Genomic DNA, 20,931 nt, shown 5'->3' on the forward strand with positions numbered 1-20,931 from the left:
CAAAACTGCTAGGTATGCAATGAATATTGCATGGTTGTTAACATACTACTTATTCTAGAAACATATTTATACCTCCTCTCAGGAATTCATTTGCAATACCAAGTTGTTTTTTTCCTTAAAAAAATAATTTTACAACTGTATATAAATTTAGGTAGCTATCTATTACACTATAAAAACCTCCCACATTTCTCAGTATGTTCATTATAGTGCACGGACTATAATAGTTGACTGCATGACTTAAAATCATCATTTATCTTTCTGTACGTGGCTGCCTGAAACCACTCATTTTAGAGAGAATTACCCCCCCAAGATACTTATCCAGCAAGTAAAGATTATTTCCTACTCTCTGAAGTGATACCCTGTTAGTGGCGCGATGAATTAATGAATGAAGGGAATGACCAAAAGCATGTTGTTACACAGCTTCAGGACAACTGTTTCATTACATTGTAGGATGGCAGAAGCCTGTCACAAATTACTTAGCAAGCCTACTACGCTTAATGAGCTACTAAAACCTGAAAGGTCATTTTCATATCTCACACTACGTATATGCATCACCTGACATCAGGCAGAGGGTTGTAATAGAATGTTAAATCTAGCGGATTGGCGCTTATGCATGGAAATCCATTTTATGTTTTTTTTTTTCCTCTTTTAAAAAAAGAAAGAAAAAAGAAACACAGAAAGAACAGAACATTGCATGAACTACCATTGTTTGCATCAGGCATTTGCAATTTAGCTTAGAGAAAGCTCCAGAAGATAGTGAACTGCCTTTCTCCTAAATTATGTTCCACACTTGGTGAAGAGAAAAGCAATTGCAAAATCCTTTTTCATTTCCTTTTTATGACTATCAATTGCCAAATTTGGGGATAACAATTGAATTAACATTATTGCCTCAGATGAGGCCCACAAATCACCGCAGCACACTGCTCACTGAAGAACAGGGATGAGAAACAGGAAGAAAAGTAAAAAAGGCAAAATAAGCACTCCTTACAAAATCCTAAGCCATCCCTGCAGCTCTCTGTTCCCACAACGCACAAACCCCCAGGTATTTGGTCCCATAGGAAGATGCACAGAAATGCTGCTCTCAACTCTCCCCTTCTAATCCAATTTAAACAGAGAAGCGGGAGTTGACGATTCATTTCACATTAATTCCTCCTGCAAAGTCAGGAATTTCCATAAGGTAACACTTCACCCATCGCTGAGTAGAGCTGCATGGAAAACCTGCCTCTCCTCCTGCGGTGATGCCCATGTTTAAAAATTTTAGCACAGATTTGCAAGTTGGATGGACTTTGACAGGTTATGTCTTTCTATATGTGCTTCAAATTTCTCACTTTTAATATACATGCTAGTGAACAGCAAAATCCAAAGTGAATTGTTGGCATTTTTATTATTTTCAGTGCATAAAAAGCCAAAGCAAAAGAAAAATAACCGTGTAATTGAATTTGTATTTCCATTTCCAATCAGTTTCACTGTATTTTATACATCTGGTAGGTGTTTTTCCTCCTAAGTTTCTCCAGCTTTCCTGGGAATAAAAAGATTTGTGTCAACATAAACAGCATCAAGCTGTCCATTATGCAGAGTACAAATTAATTTATCTCCGATCTCATAACACAAGTTTACTCTGTTACGAGAATATGTTATACTCCTATGCTGTCCTGTCTTCCACAACTGGAACCAAATGCAATTACAGCATCTTCCATTCTTGAGACTGTCCCTGCCTGGATAATAAGGCATATAAATGCACTGCCAAAGAAGAACTATCTATTTTTAGTCTATACAACACTTGCTTCAGACATGTTGTCAGCTTTAAGGAAAAAACAACAGCTAAATAATCAAGTAAAGGAACAATAAAAAAAAAAAAAAAAGACAAAGGAAATCCAACACACTTGTGACAATTCTGAATTATTTTTTTCAGTTTTGCCTTTGAACCTCTGGCACAAGGTGAACAGAATTAGAGGTGCCTTTCTAGTCCAGTGAGGAATGAAGATAAACTAGCAGCTTCCACACCCTAGAAGGCAAGAGAAGGTAAGTAAAAGCCTTTTCTGAATTGCAAATGAGGACTGCACATCTTAAAAAGGGAGTGCTCTGATAAACAAAGAACCTCACAAATTTTGCAGGAGAAGAGTGTCTACTAAAAGGTGGGGTGAGCACCAGAAGCTACTAACGTAGAATTTATTTACTATTAAAACTTTCTAACACTTGGAACGCTCAAAATTGACATCCTAGCCTGGATGCCAGCTGTAGCAGGAACACTTCTCTATACAGATAACAGAAAGTCAAACCACAACCTCTCCCATTTAATTCTGTAGCACCTAAGGAGAAATTTACAGGCGTGGGAAAGCCCAGGTTCCACCCAGCGACAGGTTGTTCCTATTCCTTCCTGCACACCTCCAAAGGCGGGGAGTGTCTGTGTGTGTCTTTGGGAACCTTGCTGCTTCTCACCTCTGCTGCCATCCCTCCTGAGCTTGTGGAGCTGTACAAGTTACAGTATGCCTACACTACTTCTGTGTGCTTTGTTTTGTTGTGGTTTTATTTTTAAGTAGCTGGGGTGTACTTATCTGCCATGCCTGAAATCCAGCATCTTTCCTATCCCATTCCTCCTCACCCCAAATTTGACAAATTTCTTGAAAATTGGCACTGTATGCTACCCAAAATTGCAAACTGAGCCTGAGACAACGTTACATACGGCATACCAATCCTCACAGAGCTCCAAAGGAGAAGTGCAAGCTGAAGGCAGGAACAGTCTGAAGAGGCATGTGACCGTCAGTCTGCACGCATATGTCTTGAGCAGCAGTCAGCTGTAACCACAGCATCTTTGAAAGTAGGACTCCAATTTCATTCCTGAGCACGTGCTTCTTGAAACTAAATGACATTTTTTTTCTAGCATCTCACTTAAGACAAGAAATAAGTTATAAGAACTAGACAGCATATGTCAATCCATTTTTTGCATAGATACATCAGTTATGAAAAGTACTGTAGTATATGCAAAACTATTACATTTACCAGTTATCCCTCTGCTGAAACTAAACTTTTAGTATTTCTACTGTCTCACCACATACTGCCATCTCTGTGCTCTGTTTTATGTTTTATTTTTCCACTTTTTACTGTTTTATCTCCAAGTCCATCTCTCCCCACAGACACCACTTTACTTGAACCATAATTCATGCCATGGGCACTCCAGTAATGACACTTCAAAACTGTTTCTGAGTATGTCTTTCCACTAGTCAGCATTCAGATATCCCTGCTGCTATCAAGTATTCCTGCCCTCTGAACAACATTAACCTCCAGTCCCTGGATGTCTCAGGAGGCATTTCATTGACTTTGTGAGAATTTGCATACAATCAAGTGTCTGCTCTGGAAAAGTAACAGAAAATAAATGGTAAGACAGCACTAAACCAAACATAAATGACTAAGGACAAATTAACAACGTATGGCAGAAAACTTCTCTTCAGAAGTGCAGGTGGACTTCAAAAGCATATCCACCTGCAGTAACTCCCGCCGTAATAAATAAGTGGAAAGAACCAGTCCCCAAATTTGCTAACACTTGAAAATTCAGCACAGCTCGACTCGACACGTACAGGTCAGGTTGCCCCAATGCTCCCACATCCTATAGCTCAGCAGGACTGGGAGCCAAGAGCCACAGTTGTCTCTAACAGGGGAAAAGCTAAGCTTTCCCTGTGACAGTGTACCTATCCACCAACTCGACCATCAGTAAGATTAATGCTAAAAATAAAACGCAGCGCTGTGATGTATGACTGCTAGCACAATAAACCCACCACCAGAAGCAGTAAATTGACTCTGTGGACCCACGAGGGCTGTAGCTACTGCTGGTGTACTGCTGTATTTTAACAGTTGTCCCATCTCACATCCCTCAGAGTACTGCAAAGGGTTTTAAGTACCAATTTCACAACAGGATGGTAAGAGAAGAGATAAATCTTGCACCTCCAGCATCCATTCAAACAATGGATCCTCTCATAATAGAGCATTCAGCAATATCTGAAGTATTATTTTAATGTTGTTCTGCAAAGAGGTGTGGTCATTTAAGACATCAACCTGAGACGATTAGTAGAACATTTTCAAAGTAAAGATTACATGGAAGTAAATGTGAACCAAATCAACTTGCAAGTGGAAGTGATCGAGTTTGGTTGTGTCAGACCCCAGAACCACGTGTTCACTCGCAATTACCACATCTTACATTTACTGGGAAACCTTCAAAACTTAAAAGTTTCTAGATGGACTGAACAAATTTCTTTGGACTCGGGCAAGATTTGTACAAGCAGTTGGGTAAGAAAAAGCAGAATTCCCTCAAATCTATTAAATTCCCTCTTAATCGCTCTGAATAGCATACTGGAGACACAGTCATCCTCACAAGCCACAGCAAGGAACTGCCTTCAAGTCAGGAGACTCAAGTTCTCTTCCAAATCTCTTCACTCTCACATTAGATGGGAGCAACAGACTTGTGGAGAACTCTGATTATTTTTAATGCAGCAAGTCACCATCATTCAGTTGACAGCCGGGCTGTTTTAGCTGCCCAGAAGGCGAGTCCCTACACATCACACACAGACAATGTGCTTAGACCTACGGGCCCATCAGAAACCCCTACCTGGGGAAATGTTTCTAAGCTCAGGGTCTACAATTCATGAATTCTCACGTTACCTTCACTTCAGCATTGCACAGAAAAGGTACGTCACAACCAAGGCCCCTCTCAATGAAACAAAAAATACATTAGGTGTCTCAGGATGCCAACTGGAGGATTTCATACAGTGTTTGGCTATTATTAGAGTGCTGTTTTGCTTAGCAGATCAGAGGATATAATCATCAGATGATGCAGCCAAGATTTGCAAAGCCCTATTAAGGACTAATGAGATAAACAAGTTAAAATTTACATTTTGCTCCACTGATAAGGTTCATTGGCACACTTATCTCCAATACCACGGTTTGAATACTAAACCCACTTAATAACGTCTAGTAAAGCTTATTACAATGCTGGTTATTACAGTTTAACACCACTCAAGCAGCATATTAGAAGCTCTGAAGTTCAGTGCTGGGATCTGGAAGTAAACACCTGCAGAGCTCCCGCTGTGAGCAAGCACCAGCCTTCTGGGCCTTCCTCCTCACCCTTCCAACAGCCCAAAGCCACGACCTAGGAACTCAACAGGCAGACAAACACTGCTTGTTGCTGTTATTTCAATGGTGTCTGCCTGTTTTCCTGCAGTAACAGTAAGGATTAAATAGCAAGTACTTTTGTATCTACAACACATTATGTTACACTTGGTTTATACTCTCTAATCCCTAACAATGAAAGCAAAGCACTGAGGTACTGGCAAAATTAACAGCAGAAGCTTGGAGACTGTATTTGTTTTTTTTACTCACCTTTTTCACCATATTCTGTCAAAAGTACACCCAGTGCTGTAAAATACCCACATTTACTGAAAAGGATACTGAAAGTATAATTTAGGCCTTACACTACCCTGTGTATTTTTATGCCACATCTATCTAACTTGAGCACTTAAACGGGCAACCATCATATTTAAGGACAACACATGAGCACGAGGGTGATAACATTCTTTCCATTTTAATCTCCACAGCATATCTGCCCTGTGACAGCAATGGAAAGAAGGCAAGGCAGGGGATAATTAAGTGCCATCTATCTATGGATCAACAGCAACCAGTGTCAGGACTCGCTTGTGCCAGTTCAAAAGGAGATGTTTCAGAGGCACAGTTCCTCTGGGAAGCCACCATCCTAACCCACACACGGGACCACGAGGAGAGCCATGGAAGGCAAGGGATGGCACAGCAGCCACCATTACCTTTTCAAAGCAAAATGCACAAAAGGAAGGACAGCCAAAAGAATAAGAACACTACAGATGAAACAACTCCACTTCTTATTTGTAAGGTAATATTCAAAAGCAAATATTCATTATGCTCATGAAAGGCACTGCAGAGCTATCAGAATGTTTTCTTCTGTGGAGTAAAGTGAAAAGGCACTTAAGAGCGTGACAATAAAAGAAACTAGCTGAGCAAATCATGTGTGAAGCATTAAACGCAACTGCTTTTCGGAACGCGCTTTTGTTCCTTTCAATTTATCACCTGCTTTAAACACCCAGCTTGTAATGCAATCCATTCCACTTCCTCCAGCCTGGCTTTAAAATACAGGCATGCCGTATTTCAGCAGTACATGCAAAAAAATGCAGCGGAGCTCAGAAACACAAGGTTAGGCACAGGGCTTGACGGAAAGCATTCCTCTGTGCCTACAGGCAGCCCCAGGTAGGCACTGGCACGCACCCAACTCCTTGCTGCAGCCAGGCACTACAAGTGAGAAGGGGGCACTTCAGAGCTAGGCTCCTTTCCCCACCTGCAGGAACTTTTCCTTCCTACAGACGTGAACAGCTCTAGTGCTGCAGAACAGCCAGGCCAGAGGAGCTCCGCCACTTTTCCAGCTACTGGCAGTGTGAGTTGTGTCAGAACAGCCCGTGCACCTCACATGGTTCTTATGGCACGCACCAGGTCCTGAAACCAAGCATTGGTAAAGGCTGGGCACTCAGAGGATCCCTCCCGACAACCTGTCTTGAAAATAAGATACTTGTGACTCAGGAAGTGCAAAGCCTTCAAGCCTCTTTCTGTACGGGAAAATCCTGCCAGCCTGATCCCACAGGAGTTCCCCTCGCTACACATTTTTTTCCCATAGGGGATAAAATGCCTCTGTAGTCTTTTTTCCTTCAATACATTACGGAAGGCACAGCTTCTCCCACTCTAGTTTACGCGTATGGATTGTTTACTAAAATAATAATCAGAGAAGCTGCTCCAATTACTCTTTCAGCTATGCTAATACTTGGTAGGTATTCTGAATCTAAATGCTCCAATATCTGCCTGCATCTATAAACAACAGATGTATCTAAAGCATATTGTATTTTTAAAAGGGAGACAGCCAGCAGCAGAGTATTCCCACAGGCAGCCTTGTCAGGAAGAGATATAAGTGGTAAATAATTAATTTTCCCAGGTTAACTTGAATTCTAGACTAGCATTTGTGAGCAACAATGCCATGGCAAGGCAACTACCAATTCTAGTTTGTATTCCTGTCCAGTCAGGAGATTTACCTTACGTACAAGCACTGACAGCAAAAGTTTCACCATCTTGGAGATGGGAAAAATAAAGAATGCTTATGCAAGTCCAACAAAGGCTCTTCTGTGAAATAAAAAACGCAGAAGTGTGTGCTCAGCTACTGCTGCAGGTTTGTTTTATTACTCCTTCCAATTAGCAGGCCAAACACAGATAGGTGCTGAGCACTGATTTCAGATTTCAGCACACGGAGCCCTCCAGTATCACCTACCCTTCCTTGCAGAGCTACAAACGATTGAAGGTGTAATTCAGTGTTTACTGTGCCTTTTCCCCCTGCATTACAGACGTTTGGTGTGAAGGTTGGGGACAACTCTAAACAAAGGGGTGGGTGCAGTGCAGCCAACTCCTCTTTTCAACGCTGGTCATAAACTTAGCAGTTCAGCAAGTAAAGCTGCAAAAACAGTACATAAAATACTGTGAATATTACAGACTTGCATTCAATATTAGATAACACCTGTGGTTTGAAGTGACTGAAGTTTTATATGGACTGTCAGCTGATGAATTATGATGCCATACCACACTTAGAGAAAGTAAAACAAAAAATACATTACTAGAATGATACAACGTTTATTCCTATTTGCTGCCTCAGAAGTGCTGGCAGCTCATTGCTCATACAATCAGGAATAAACTGGCCTTCAGGACAAAACTTTGTTGAAGGTAGTTGCTTCTCTCTGGAAATGGTCCACAAAATGGACAAGAAAACCATCGACCACATAAGAGATATAAACTTTATTAACATATTGCTTACATCAATTTTCTATCAAAGAAGGATTTTTTTATTTTGTTTTTGAGTAGCTCTCTGTCTGTTGGTACCCATAAAGGTGACAGAAGAGTCCTTCACGCTTAGCAGTCCTTTCAAACTACAGAATCAAATCCAATGCCCGAGGGAAATTTGTCTTCCAGGTCTGATTTTAAGTTCTTGTGCTTCTAGAATTGCCGTGACTCTGTGACCGAGAGCAAAGTTAATGGACCTCAGGATCCTATTTCCATTTATTTCAGTTAGCTGAATTTTTAGAGGATCAGAATACAGTTATATATTTCTTTATCGTGGTTGTAATACAGCTTCATTATAAAGAAACAGGAGAAATGTTCTGCTCTGTTCTTTACAATCAATAGATTATGTAGCTCAGTCAACGAGCAGAAGGAATTATGAAAAAAGAAAGTGATCTTTAAACTATTAGTATTTTCAGAACAACTTCTCTTCCAGATACGCAGATTCCCACCTTCCAAATACAGCTAATAATGTCAGAGGCCCTGAGATTCATATGGTCAGAATGAATAATATTTACATTAAGCAAATGTATTGCCATAGTAACATAGACAACATCGAGCTATCTACCTGACACAGCTCACTAAATTATTTAGCATGCCAATACTACAGTGACACTGTGTAAATGATCACATTCATTAGGAGGAGAGTAGGTGCTGAAAAACTAAATGTTAGACAGCTAGATTTGTGGCCATGAAAACAACAGCACGAGTGCAGAAGACAGAAGCAAAGAAGAAGACTGCAGCCTGTAGCAGAACAGTGCGCCCCAAAATGTTTTATTTCAAAAGCATGCCCACACGCAAAGCAGGGCAAAACAGAGTCCCACTTATGGGACGTAATGCTGATCAGACATCATGGCCCGAACAAAATACAATATTAATTATTTTCTGCATTGCATTTTTGGGTTAACCATTTTATTAAATTAAGGTGCGTTTTCCATTCCTAAAGCTGTGATTTCTATGCTGTGGAATTACGAGAGCCAGCACACTGAAATAGTGCCCGTGAAGCAGCAGTAACTACGACACTCCCTCAGAAATCTGTAGAAATCTCTTCAACAATCAGCACATTTACAGCAAGCAGAGAGGTGCAGTATGCCGGGTGACAGCCTGCCACATACTCCCAAGAGGCAGATGCTGGCTGGGATGGGAGTGCTTCGTGGCTATCCTCAACCCAAACTAAAGCAGTCTGGAAAACCCCAGCACCTCCTGCACTCTGGGTATTTCCCCTCATCACATGCAAGGGCAGAACAGTGACAGGACAGGAAAAAGGAGGGACAGATAAAGTCAACTCTGTGACCAGGTGGATTTCTTCCTGAGCTTTGACAGCTGTAGTCCTTTCTTTTGTTGGGCACAAATCACATATTCATCTCTCTTTGAACTCAAAATAACTTAGTAAAAAAAAAAAAAAAAAAAAAAAAAAAAAACTAAGCCTCATCACACACAGATCCAGGCACAAACCTAGTCCAGCCCAGCTCTAACCAACTCCTTTTCTCCTGATCTTTTTAATTCTTCACAGGCTCCACTTATAGAATTTCAATGCAAGAGAAAGCTCTGAATAATTTCTTCTACTGTTTTTTTTTTTCCCCTCGTTGTCTTATGGAAAATAAATCTGGCATACACCCTTCTCCACCCTCATGCTTGTATTATTACTCACTTGCATGGAAATGCCACCGAGTAAGTCTTTCTTAAAGACATTTTTATAGTACTAACAATAATCACAGCCAACCTCAAGACGATAGATTATCATAACAGAGACACAGGTAGAATTTCATCTTGAGAGACCAGCTTTTCAAAACATTGTAGCGTTTGGGCCACGCTGCTCTCCAGCGAGACGGCTGCTGAAATAACAAGTCTGCTTTCTTAAGTTATTTTAAATAAGAATTATTCAAGAACTGACTTGAACCTCTGCTGGAGAATTGGAGCAAAGTATGGAAAGCAGCAACGCAGTTGGAAAGCAGTTTTAGGAAGTGGCCTTATAGGAGCTATTGATAAAATCCCCGATTCCCTTCCTCTCCCTACAAAGTATTTCAGAGGCTCAGAATATATTCCATACTGTGAAAGGGTGTGACAAATTCTTGCTTCTGATCAAGGCTAACAATGGACTCACTGTCACATGAAAGAAATCCTCCCGAAATGTTCCATCTGCATAGCCTCAATCTTTCCTTCCAGTTACCAGCTGAATCTCATTTCTGAGATAAAATAGTCAAAGATACTACCACCAAAGTAATTCTAAGACTTGATTTTTGCCAGATAGAAGATGAAAATAAATAAGGTTTCCTTCTGCTTGTTAAAGATCCCCTCTCCTGCTGGAATCTGCTATAGGAACATAGGAATGTTTCTGAGCAACTTGAGCATCCAGCTAAAGTGGCTGGCGTAAGTCTTTGACAATGCAAGGTAAGAAACACTCAGCACCTAGGAGAGGTATCCTAACGCTAACCTCAAATCCCACTGAGGCTGAATTTTCTCCTGCAACTTCTGTCTTTCAAGTTTGTACCTGAAAGCACTAGAAAACTAAGTCCTGCTACATAAACTACAATCAATTCTAATCATAAAAAAACTTTTACTTTCAAGCCAACAGTGAGTAGATAAACCCAAGAAGTAACTGCAGTCCACAGGGATACTAACTTAACTTTATTAGATTTGGCTCCGCACCACTAATACTGCATCCAAATTGTTTCCTCCAGAAAAAAAAAAAAGAAAAAAAAAATCAAGTAACAGCAACAAAACTTGCTTTACTCCAACAGAAGGGTTTTACAGATCAGACGTGGTACTGCTCCCAAGCGAAGTCTGTGCTTTTCCACAGTGCTGTACTCTGCTCTAACAAGTCTTCTCAAAAACAAACATCAGCAAGCGTGCTAAAGTAGCTTTACACAAACATCAGCTCCGAGCCAGCAGAACCAGGGCTAATAGCGACCGCAGGTGAAGCTGAGCTGACCTCAGGCAGAACGGCCGCCTCAGTACTGAGCCTCCTGGAGCTTCCTCTTCCAGGAACACGTGTACACAGTGGCTCCACACAGAGCCAGCAACCCTTTATTAATTTTGGCTCCGTTTCCTGCAAAACTGCTTGCAGCATTACCAGGGACAAACTGAGGCTGGAAACATTCAAGCCGGATTTTCTGGAGCGCTGAGCCACACCATGCCAGCTCTAACATACCTAAACTATTTTTGCATCTACAGCATAGACAGCCCTCTGTGCAGATAATCTGGCCACAAATCACTGTGAGTTGACTTTACATGCTTATGTTCAATGCAAAATACAAAAATTTTGCACAGTACAAATCATGAAATTGTATAACCAAAAATAAAGCCTACCGCACAACAGGAAAGCCAAAAGGAACTGTTGCCCAGTGATCAGATACAACTAAGCCAGTACACACAGTACCAGGTTCAGAAGAACAGCAAAATTTGTATCACTTAAAAGTATCATTTATCTGTAAAAGACAACCTTAGAGCAAAATGCTTTTTTTCGTGTAATAGATGACTCAAAATAGATTTATTATTGTTGGTGATTCTGCATACACGACAAAATTTAACCAGCTATAATGTTTTTTGCGTCCAGATTGCAAATAGACCTATCATGCACATCCCCCAGTAAATTAAGTTGGACAGCTAAAACTTCATAAGGGTACCCAATTTTAATTTCTGGATGACCAAACCTGTTCTGTGTCAGCAAGGCAAATTCCAGGCTGCAGTGCATTACCGAGTACTCCTCTCCTACAGTTACATACGAGTGTGCATGCACGCTAAGTGCAACGCATCTGAACAGTTCAGAAAGTATCCTGAGAAAACGAACAAAGGTCAAAATAGAGTATTTCTCTGGCTGAGTTAACTTTAAAAGTTGGACTAAAACATGTATAGGAACTGAATGGCAGCTCTACAGCAGTTTCACACATTAAGGTTAACAAGCAGTAAGCAGGCTAGCTGACAAGGACATAATTGGCATTAAAGGCGGCAGCAGCACATCTAATTTCCAGTGCTACAGTTATTATCTCAAGGGTGCTTTGTTAACATTGACTGTACAAATAGAATACCTTACATCAGTGTTTTTACTTTTAGCATATTCAAGAATCCTATGGCACATTATGTTATTATCTCATACATTACTCTGATAGGGGACTTAGTCTCACCCAGTGCGATGCATCCTGTTTACTTTAATGCCAACTTGATTCCCCTTTCTCAAAGTGGAATAGAAAAACCATAAAAGGTTCGTACTTATAATTATTATACCGTTGTCCTTCCTTCCAGGGTTCCCCTTCAGACCCAGTTTTTCAAGGCAGAAAAAGTAACACAAACACTCACTGCTTCGAAGCCCTTCAACCTGGAAAGCCAAAAAAAAAAAAAAAAAAAAGCACAATAGAGACCACATGCTTAACATTGTCATCAAACTGACGTGGAGCTCCCTGCTCGCAGAGGTGAAAATGTTTAAACACCATGCTAGACCAAAGCAAACTCAGTGCTTTGCAGGACTGAGCCCCAAAAGAACTAGAAACTGGGAAGAAAGACTCAAATCCAGGCCTTCTATACAATATAAAAGAACATGAACTGACGCAGGGTTGGCCTATATTTGATTGCGATGTAGTTTGTTTGCTTTTATTCACTGATGTATCAGCAAGCCAAAGTGGGCTCAAATAGATCCTTGGACATGGAGGGCTGCAGAGACTTTATGCTTAGTGGTTCCTAATCCACAAGGTGGAAGTCAGAGCCAACGGGCAGAGCAAACCCCCAAAACCAAGTATTTCTCATCCTCTTCTCTATGCCTGAGTCCTCCAACAGCTTGATTTTAAAGAAAGCACCAAAGCTGCAGTTATGCAGATCACTTGGCCAATGAACCAGGTCACATCAGGCAAAAAGAGGTAAGAGCTGACAGAGAGGGTTGTGTTTGTTTCTGAGGTGTTGTGGTACCTAACTAAATGCTACTTGCAAGAACATCCTAAGCATTCAGATCAAAGTCCACAGGAAACAACCAGTGCAAACATCCCCAGTTACACTGGGGCGTGGGGGCTGTTCTATTTTTAATACCCAAGAAGAACTCCTCCTGCTGTCCCTCCTCATCCAGGATGGGAACAGAACCTTTTGTACGGGAAAACACATTTAGCCATCAGCCTCTCTCACACTGGCAGCTGCTTTTATACATAGCAGGGAGACTGAAGAGGCAGAGCAAAACGGAGCTGTATCAGCTCAAGGCCAGGTCTTTAAAAGGAAGCAAGCATCTTCCCACTTTGCGTACCGCCACAACTCCCCAGGGCAATGAACTATGTCCCCTTCCCTCCCATCCTGCTCCACAGTGGAAAGGCATCTGTAACATGTTCTCTGACTGCCAGCAGCTCCCAGCCCTGACTCACTGAGCAGCACCGCTGCCGACGTACTCTGCACATAACTCAGATCCTCTCCTTCAAGTCAGGACTTCTGCGTATCTGCGTGCTCTTTCCACAATGCCTAGAACAACAAGCAGGCCAATTTTCTTGCAATAATTCCTGCATATCTAGAATAATGCTTTCAATTGTTCAATCATTTGGTGTCAGCCCATCTCCTGCAGACAACCTGCCATATCGCTGAAGGTACTATGTGAATTATAAGAAGAAAATAGGGAAATACAGATGGGTAAAATTAAAGAGGTGCATAAAGGACTAGTCCAAGCAGAAATAACTTCATTTTTTTTTCCACCCAATTCCATTTAATATCATTCCTGCAGAACAGCATTTCATTTATCAGAAAAGCATAAACGGGAGAGCGATGGAAATAGCAGAACTGAATTAAACAAAATGAAGGTGTTGGTGGTTTGTTTTGTTTTGTTTTGTTTTGTTTTCCAGACAAAAAAGGATGGGAAAAGTAAAGAAAAACTATAGGTGGAAAAGAGAAGATAGATTGCTCTGATTTGTATTGACAAACCACTAATCAACCTCTTCTGTAGTGCACAGTAATGTTCAAAAAAAACAACCTACTCCCATCACCACCTATGCATATACAAACCAGTACGTATACCAGCCAGTATGTTTTGCCGTTAGGAGTCAAGTTGCTGCACAAATGCCTTAATATGGAGGCAGATTTACTGTACAGGTCTTTCTAATTTCATGGTCAAATCCTACATGCACCATATATAAAGCATCTGAAACTTGCACATAAAAGTGACAGTTTCAGATGTAGGCACCCTGCAATAAAAACTGAACAACAACACACATACTAAATAAATCTTATGACATTTATTTCCTTATTTTAACAGTGAAAACATGAAGGAACAGAAGAAAAAAAAAAAAAAACAGACATGGACTTACCTTACTATGCATTATTAAAATGCAAAGCACAGTAGCTTGTTAATTTTTCACTTGAAGTAACTGCATAACTTGTTTGGGAAATTATTCAGCAGAAAATACGTTCTAAAAACTCCAGTCATTTCATTTCACCTTTCATTTTCTATCACCTACAAGTCAGACTTGCATATGCAGTTTAATGAAAAGTAAAGTGCACAAATCCTTGAAGCCCAGATACAGAAGGAATGTGCTGTGAGCATCTGAGGTTCAGAACATCCCTTCTGAATTTGTCTTACTACAACAGATAAGTATTTCCCTCCCCGCCCCCCCATCACCACAGGAAGCTCAGACAAGAAGCATGCAATCCCTTTCTATATATAATTGAGATATAAAGAAACATCAGTATAAACATGGCATGTCAGAAGTTAGTTTTATCACACTAGAAACAAAATCCCAGCTTTCTATACGTCAAGAAATATTTTCAATCTTCTATCTCCATGATGCTTGTCATGGACACATGCTAAGACGATGATAGATGAATGGCAATAGAATGATGATAGATTAAAAGTAATGACTGATTCAGGCGTACAAGATGCTTTGAAGAGTACCTGAAATATAAACATAAGTGTAGGAACAAGAAAATAATTATCCATACTTCCCCAGGCACAGATCAATTTTCTGTGGATTCTCCTGCTATTAAATGTGCAAGAATCAGGGTTGGGAAAGAAAGCAGAATCAGAGTTGAGGTAAATCAAAAAATTCAACCACAACAGATGTGCATTTACCTAACCATTTTCTCCTGACTCGCACAAAAGAGGTCTTCCAAAATTTCTTAGCAGCTAGGTCTGTAGCTGATGCTTGCTTACGGAGTCTAGGAGATGGGAAATGTGCATGCTAACCTCCTGTAAAAAAGGGAAGATGAGAAATTTGGCTACTCTTTATATAAAATGCTAAACACCTACCTGGGCTGCAGTTTGGAGGGACTGAAGTTACCACCTGGCCACTTGCACAGGTGACTTTTGTTGCTGCCTCCACTCAGGCTGTGAGCACGTGAGGGAGGACAGGCAGTGGCATCAGCTTACTCCTGACTTGAGTGGGAATTTGATTCACAGGGATCAGCCATTCCAGCTGCTCCCCCACAGATAGCTTTAGGACAATTATTCCTCATTATGAAACGTACACTGCTTTTGTATGCTACTATAGCATTCTACGAGGTTCAAGAAAGAGAGCAATAAATAAATATTGCTCTCTTATATTTAAAAAAATAAATAATTTTAATTAATAAAATAAAAAATGAAATAAAAACAAATAATGAACGGGGAAAAAAAAAATCACAACACAAACACTGGGTAATTTAATAGGAAGGCTTCTCCACTAGCTGTAACCATGGGCTAAGTAATTAGATGCAGCTCTGCAGCTGGTTTGACTCCAGCTTAGTAGAAGACCTCTCATTCTGGAGTGAGCTGTTTGCTATCTGCTTTCCACTGTTCATGAAGCACCCTCGGGCTAAGCTGCACAGCACTCAGCAGCAGTCCCCACACAGGCTCTGATGACATCTCTATATGCTGCCCATTTCCTACACTGAACTTGGCCTTGCCCAGTTTTAAAGTCTCTTTAAGACAACAGCTACTAGAAAGATGTGGAGGAATCACAAGTGGTGCTAGGAAATTAGCCACTGACAGAACTGAATTTTAGTCTAATGAGATAAAACAAGATTCCAGCTAGAGGCCAATACCGTTCAACATCTTTGTTAATGAGTGCAGTACCAGAGTGCACTCCCATGCTGGTTTGTGGAAATTATAGAAGTGGGAGGAGTAGCTGATAGATTAGATAGCTGTGATACCGTTCTGAGATCCCAGCAGGCAGAAGGGATGATGAGAGAGGACACTCACAAAGTTCAATACGCAAAAGCCCTGCACCTGGGGAGGGATAGCTCCAGGCACAAGCACGCACTGGGGACTAACCAGCTAGAAAGCAGCCTGGCACAAGACGCAGGGACCTGGCAGACACCAGGCAGACCATGAAGCAGCTACATGTTCTTGCTGCAAGGCTGACACACAGCCATCGCTGCATCCCTCCTGGCCTGCAGCAGGAGCAGGATTGCCAGCAGGTCCAGGGCAGCTGGACAGGATGACCTCCAGAGGTGTCTGCCAGCCTCAGCTGTGCTGCTACTCTGGGAAGGGGCAGGAGAAGGCAGAGGAAAGGCCAGCACCATTGAGGCCCATCTTTAATCCAAAAGTGAGAGACTCTCCTCATACCAGACGTTTTGCTTATCTCTGACTACACCAGTTGCAAAAGCAAACTGCTGTTGCTCTTATTAAAAGCTAATAAAACTACTAGCTACACAAAATATCTAATAGTGCTTGCACAGCAGTTTCGCTTATTTTATTTAGAACAGCAGAGCACTGCTCCACACATCACACCTCCAATGCTCTAAGGCAGTACAACTATGACTACCCTCTCAGCAATCAGAAAAGCAGCAGAATGATACCAAGCACCTTGAGACCAGGCCCCTTCACTTCTCACCTGCAACCAGTCTGAAGGGGGTATTTTACACTGGAGAGAGACAAAAAGGAAAACTGCTTCTAAAGCTCTTGACCCTGGACTGCACCTCCGGAGAGGCATCACATGTAGACATGCCTCGGTCAGATACAAAGCTCACATTGTTTCGCAACACTGAGGAACCTATTTGGGAAGCTAGTGGTAATATGGTGAATTAAACATGCTACGAGAGAACATGCAAACTCAGTTCTCTTATTAGTAACATGCTAATCCATAGATTATAAAACAACACTTGAAAATGTAGAACAGATGCATTTACGTGACTTCCTCAGTTCATATTTCAGAACACAAAAATAGATAAATTTCTATGTATCACTGGAGGAGATTTTCCAGAATACCTGCTTGTAAGATAATTGTGCAAACAATCCAAATATTTCCATTATAAAAGAAAAACAAAACATTGATAAAAGAGCACCAGTAACTGCTCAGGGCTTGCTGTTGGTTTTTGTTTGCCTTTTTCTTCCTCCCCAGTTTCAGGAAAAGTGAAAAATTCTGAACAAGGTCATTCATGATACTGCTTCAGCTGCTGCCTTGCCTTTCAGAAGCACCAGACCAGTTTTTCTTGTTTCTTTTCCAAAGGCAGTGGGACAATAGCTTCATCTCCCCAATTAACTACTGTGGGGCACTCAGCTCTAGGCAGTTGGCTTACCCTGCATGAGCACTTATTACTACCGTCCTACTTGTTTGTATTTCTCAAGACACAGCATATTAGCTCTTCAACCGTAGTTGCTTTCTACATGTTCATTCCGCTGAGTTTGTCTCACTGGATTTCTTCAACTGCGTCTCATTAAAGCCTGATTATTTTCCCCCTCTGTATGGCATGTTGACTTGCAGCAGCATTAACCAATGAAAGCAGAATCCAGCCCCACAGCCTTAAGATGTATGAGACCCCAAAGCTTTCTAGGCTATGATTTTTAGTGTCCAAAGATTAACAGTTCATCTTAATCTCAGTTCTACCTTTCTAGGACAATAGTTTAGAGAGTCTCTGATAGGGTTTTCACTAAAATACATCTCCAAAGGATGGGATGATCCAGTTAAACAACCCAGGGTTTCCAAGAAAGCGAGGTCCTTCCCCTTGTGCCATATCCCTAGCACTTGTATTTTGTGCATGGAAGCGCACCTGGTCACCCCCAAGCTGATTCAGTTTACCAAACTATCAGAAGCAAACCCAGGAGAACAGAGAAAGGGACAGTTTCCTGATCAGTGGGGCTGTGCAGCTCCCACCTCTGACAGAGGCTAGAGCAGCTCGGCTGCTCCTGGGACTATTCCCTAATTTTTTATTACCATAGTTGTATATTTAGAGCCCTTCCAGAGTGGAATGCTGAGGATTTACACTTCCATACCTTACCATTTCTCACTGAGACAGTCATTAAACACAGGTTAATTCTTCTGAAATAACATTACAAGAATTCAAATTTCTCAGCAGTAAACATTTCAACATGTTTAAAATGCCAGGAGACACTAGATCCCTGTTCACACTTCATTCAGAACTGTCCAAATGCAAAGAAAATATTCCCTGGCCTGGTTGCCACCATGTCCCTAGCAAGGGACACAAAACTGATACAGGACATGCATGGAAATATAACAAAATGCTAGCAGAATTGGACAAAAAAAGAACTTACTGGCCAATAGATACATTCCTAGGAATGTTTAGAGAAACAATCATGTTCAGTATATCTAATAAAATAAAAAGAATTCCTTATTTTCTTAAAACTTTTCACATCCTTTCCTCTTCTGGCACTGGAAGAAGTCTGTTTCTTCAAATATTTCTTCAAACATCTCTTTCATGTTTTATTTCCCCCATATTATTCCCCTGTAATGTTCAGCTCTGCTTTTGGTCAATTCCAAACTAATAACACCCTTTGAGGCCAGCAGATTCTTCTTCAGAACCCATAACACGCCCCACCCAACACAGAAATTAACAGTAGTCTGTTTATCTCCTATACAGTCACAAAGAAGTGTAAGAAAGGATACAGAAACTTCCTCATCTATTCTATTCCATCCTCAAAGATCCTTGGTATGGAGGGAACTGATTGCAAAAGCACCTACCGTGACTCCAGTAGAAGGGCTGCAGTACCCACCTTAAAATGCTGTTTTCTGTTCAGCTGACACACCCTTGAAAGGGCGAACAGACTGATAAGGTTACAGCCTTCCCACAAGGAGAGAAGCAGAAAACTAACTTGCTCCTTTCAGGCAAAATGCATTTTTAAATTGCTCCTGTGATGATAGCTATCATCATCACCTACCTATCACATCAAAATAAAGTTTCAATCTTGCCATTCACAACTAGCAGAAAGTTATGCTGAAGTTTCTAAGCTGTTTCCAGAACAGAAGCTGATATTTCAATTATTTTGACTTTTGAAAGTTTTTTCCATGTCATGACCTTCATAACGCTTAGAACTGGAAGATCGCCTTGGCTATCAAGTCCAGTCAATTTATAATTTATAATCCCCTTGATAAATTAATCAGACTCCAGATTTTTAATATTCTCTTACATTCACTGAAGATACTATGGCATCTTCAAAGCAGTGAAATATTAGTCTGCACAGATTTTCTAGTATCACACCGTTGCCTACTTACTAGTGTCACCCATAGAATCAGATAACTGTCAAAGAGTTCTATGAATTTTGCTTAAATGAGGACACAAGTAATTGTAATCTTTAAAGACTGTACAGTAAGACAAATTTTCAAGTTACTGAATTCACAAGGAAAAGCTACATTACCACAGCCTCTTCAAAAGATTCATTTTCTTAGTTGCAGCTGGTTGCTCAAGGGCATACCTAAACAATTGGTTCATGAGACTAAAATAAATGCTTCTCTCCAGCACATCCTACAACAACAGTGCTCTGCTGCTAGATTGTACAAAAAGTTTATCTTGCATAGGCCACTTGAGAATTTACAACATTTTACAGATTAGCAATCTAATTTCAACATACTGGGGGAACAAACTCAACTCAAACAAAGGTTACGAGGACTTGGGAACAACCAGCAAAACTAGGAGTTATTAAATATCAACGTTTTGAGATTTAAATTTATTTTTAATTGTTACCTGTCTTCTCAGTGTAACTGGGTAGCTGCTAGGTGTGAAGAACAGCTATGAAGTGAAAGAAACACTACTGAGGAAAATCAATATTAACTGGTGATTACCAAGTTATTTTCCAGTATCCCTTTTTATATCTGGAGGATCAAAGAACTTCAGAAAGCAATCGAATTCTAATTATACAGTGATTAAACTGACAAACATCAACTGTCTTGCACTGAAACAAAACGTTTATACATTCCTTGGAATGTAAATTCAAATTTCAGAAAATTAATTCCCAGAGCAGTACCACTCAAGTCAATGAGTTACACTAATTTTACCTGTGAGAATACAGATTTGGGTCAAAGTTTCAAAATCATTTTGAGTTATCCTCAATCATCAACTATTCCCTCACTAGCAAGAAGATTTCCTGCCTCTTCAATATAACGTTCCTGTTCAAAGGGAGGCAAAAACCCCCTATGTTTCACAAAAAAAAAAAAAACACATTCACGCAAACCAGTTGAAAAGTTTTAGAACCTGGGGCTGAAGTGGTCAGCTGCACACCTTCATAATATATGGAAATGACCTGCAACAAAGCAGCCTCTGTGTCAGATACACTGCTGCACTGCACTGGTAATGAAGACCAAGCTTTCAGATTGAATGGACATAAAAAGGATGTTACAAGAAATCATTTTGCAAACTGCATGCTGCTTCTAGCAACTGGCGCCCCACAGGAATATATCATGTTTATCTAATCACTTCCATCTTCTCGTGGTTAAGATAAGCCACAGTTCATTTTAGTTAATAGAGCCACAGAAGTAGGGTGAAACAAGTATTCTGCTTAGCCTGCATTTTGTAAACTTGTGCACACATGTGCCAATGAAATCAAATTAATTTGTTTGATACTTTTTTCAGCTTTGAACCTCATGCACTGCCAGCAAACCACGCTAATCTAATCTGGGTGGTAGAAAAAAAAAGTTCTCCAAAATTCCTTCTCAGTAATGTTATACTTACAGTTTCCAAATCTTTGTTCTAAGGGACTTACAATAAAAACAATACTTGATGTAAATTTTTCATTTCAACTTAATATGAAATTAAGACCATGAATATTGCTTCCAAAAGCCCAACAGTATGTTTTAAGCAGGTGACATTGAATTTTCATGTAGACAATTCTATTTCTAGCAAACCAGAGTTTGAAAACTTATTCTAGAATCCAGT

General features: G+C 40.6%; 1 protein-coding gene across 4 annotated transcripts in view; it reads right to left on the reverse strand.

The window, feature by feature from the left end:
* The window catches only part of FAM160A1 (family with sequence similarity 160 member A1), an 86,209-nt gene that overhangs the window by 46,699 nt on the left and 18,579 nt on the right, over nt 1-20,931 (reverse strand). The window contains exon 4 of one of the 4 annotated variants that reach the window (XM_032187519.1): nt 12,097-12,202. The exons of the other annotated variants lie outside the window; for them this stretch is intronic. The gene's annotated coding sequence lies outside the window, so the exon portion shown is untranslated. The remainder of the gene's footprint in view (nt 1-12,096; nt 12,203-20,931) is intronic. 4 annotated transcript variants of the gene reach the window in all.

The sequence above is a fragment of the Aythya fuligula genome, chromosome 4 (assembly GCF_009819795.1).
Source record: "Aythya fuligula isolate bAytFul2 chromosome 4, bAytFul2.pri, whole genome shotgun sequence".
NCBI lineage: Eukaryota > Metazoa > Chordata > Aves > Anseriformes > Anatidae > Aythya > Aythya fuligula.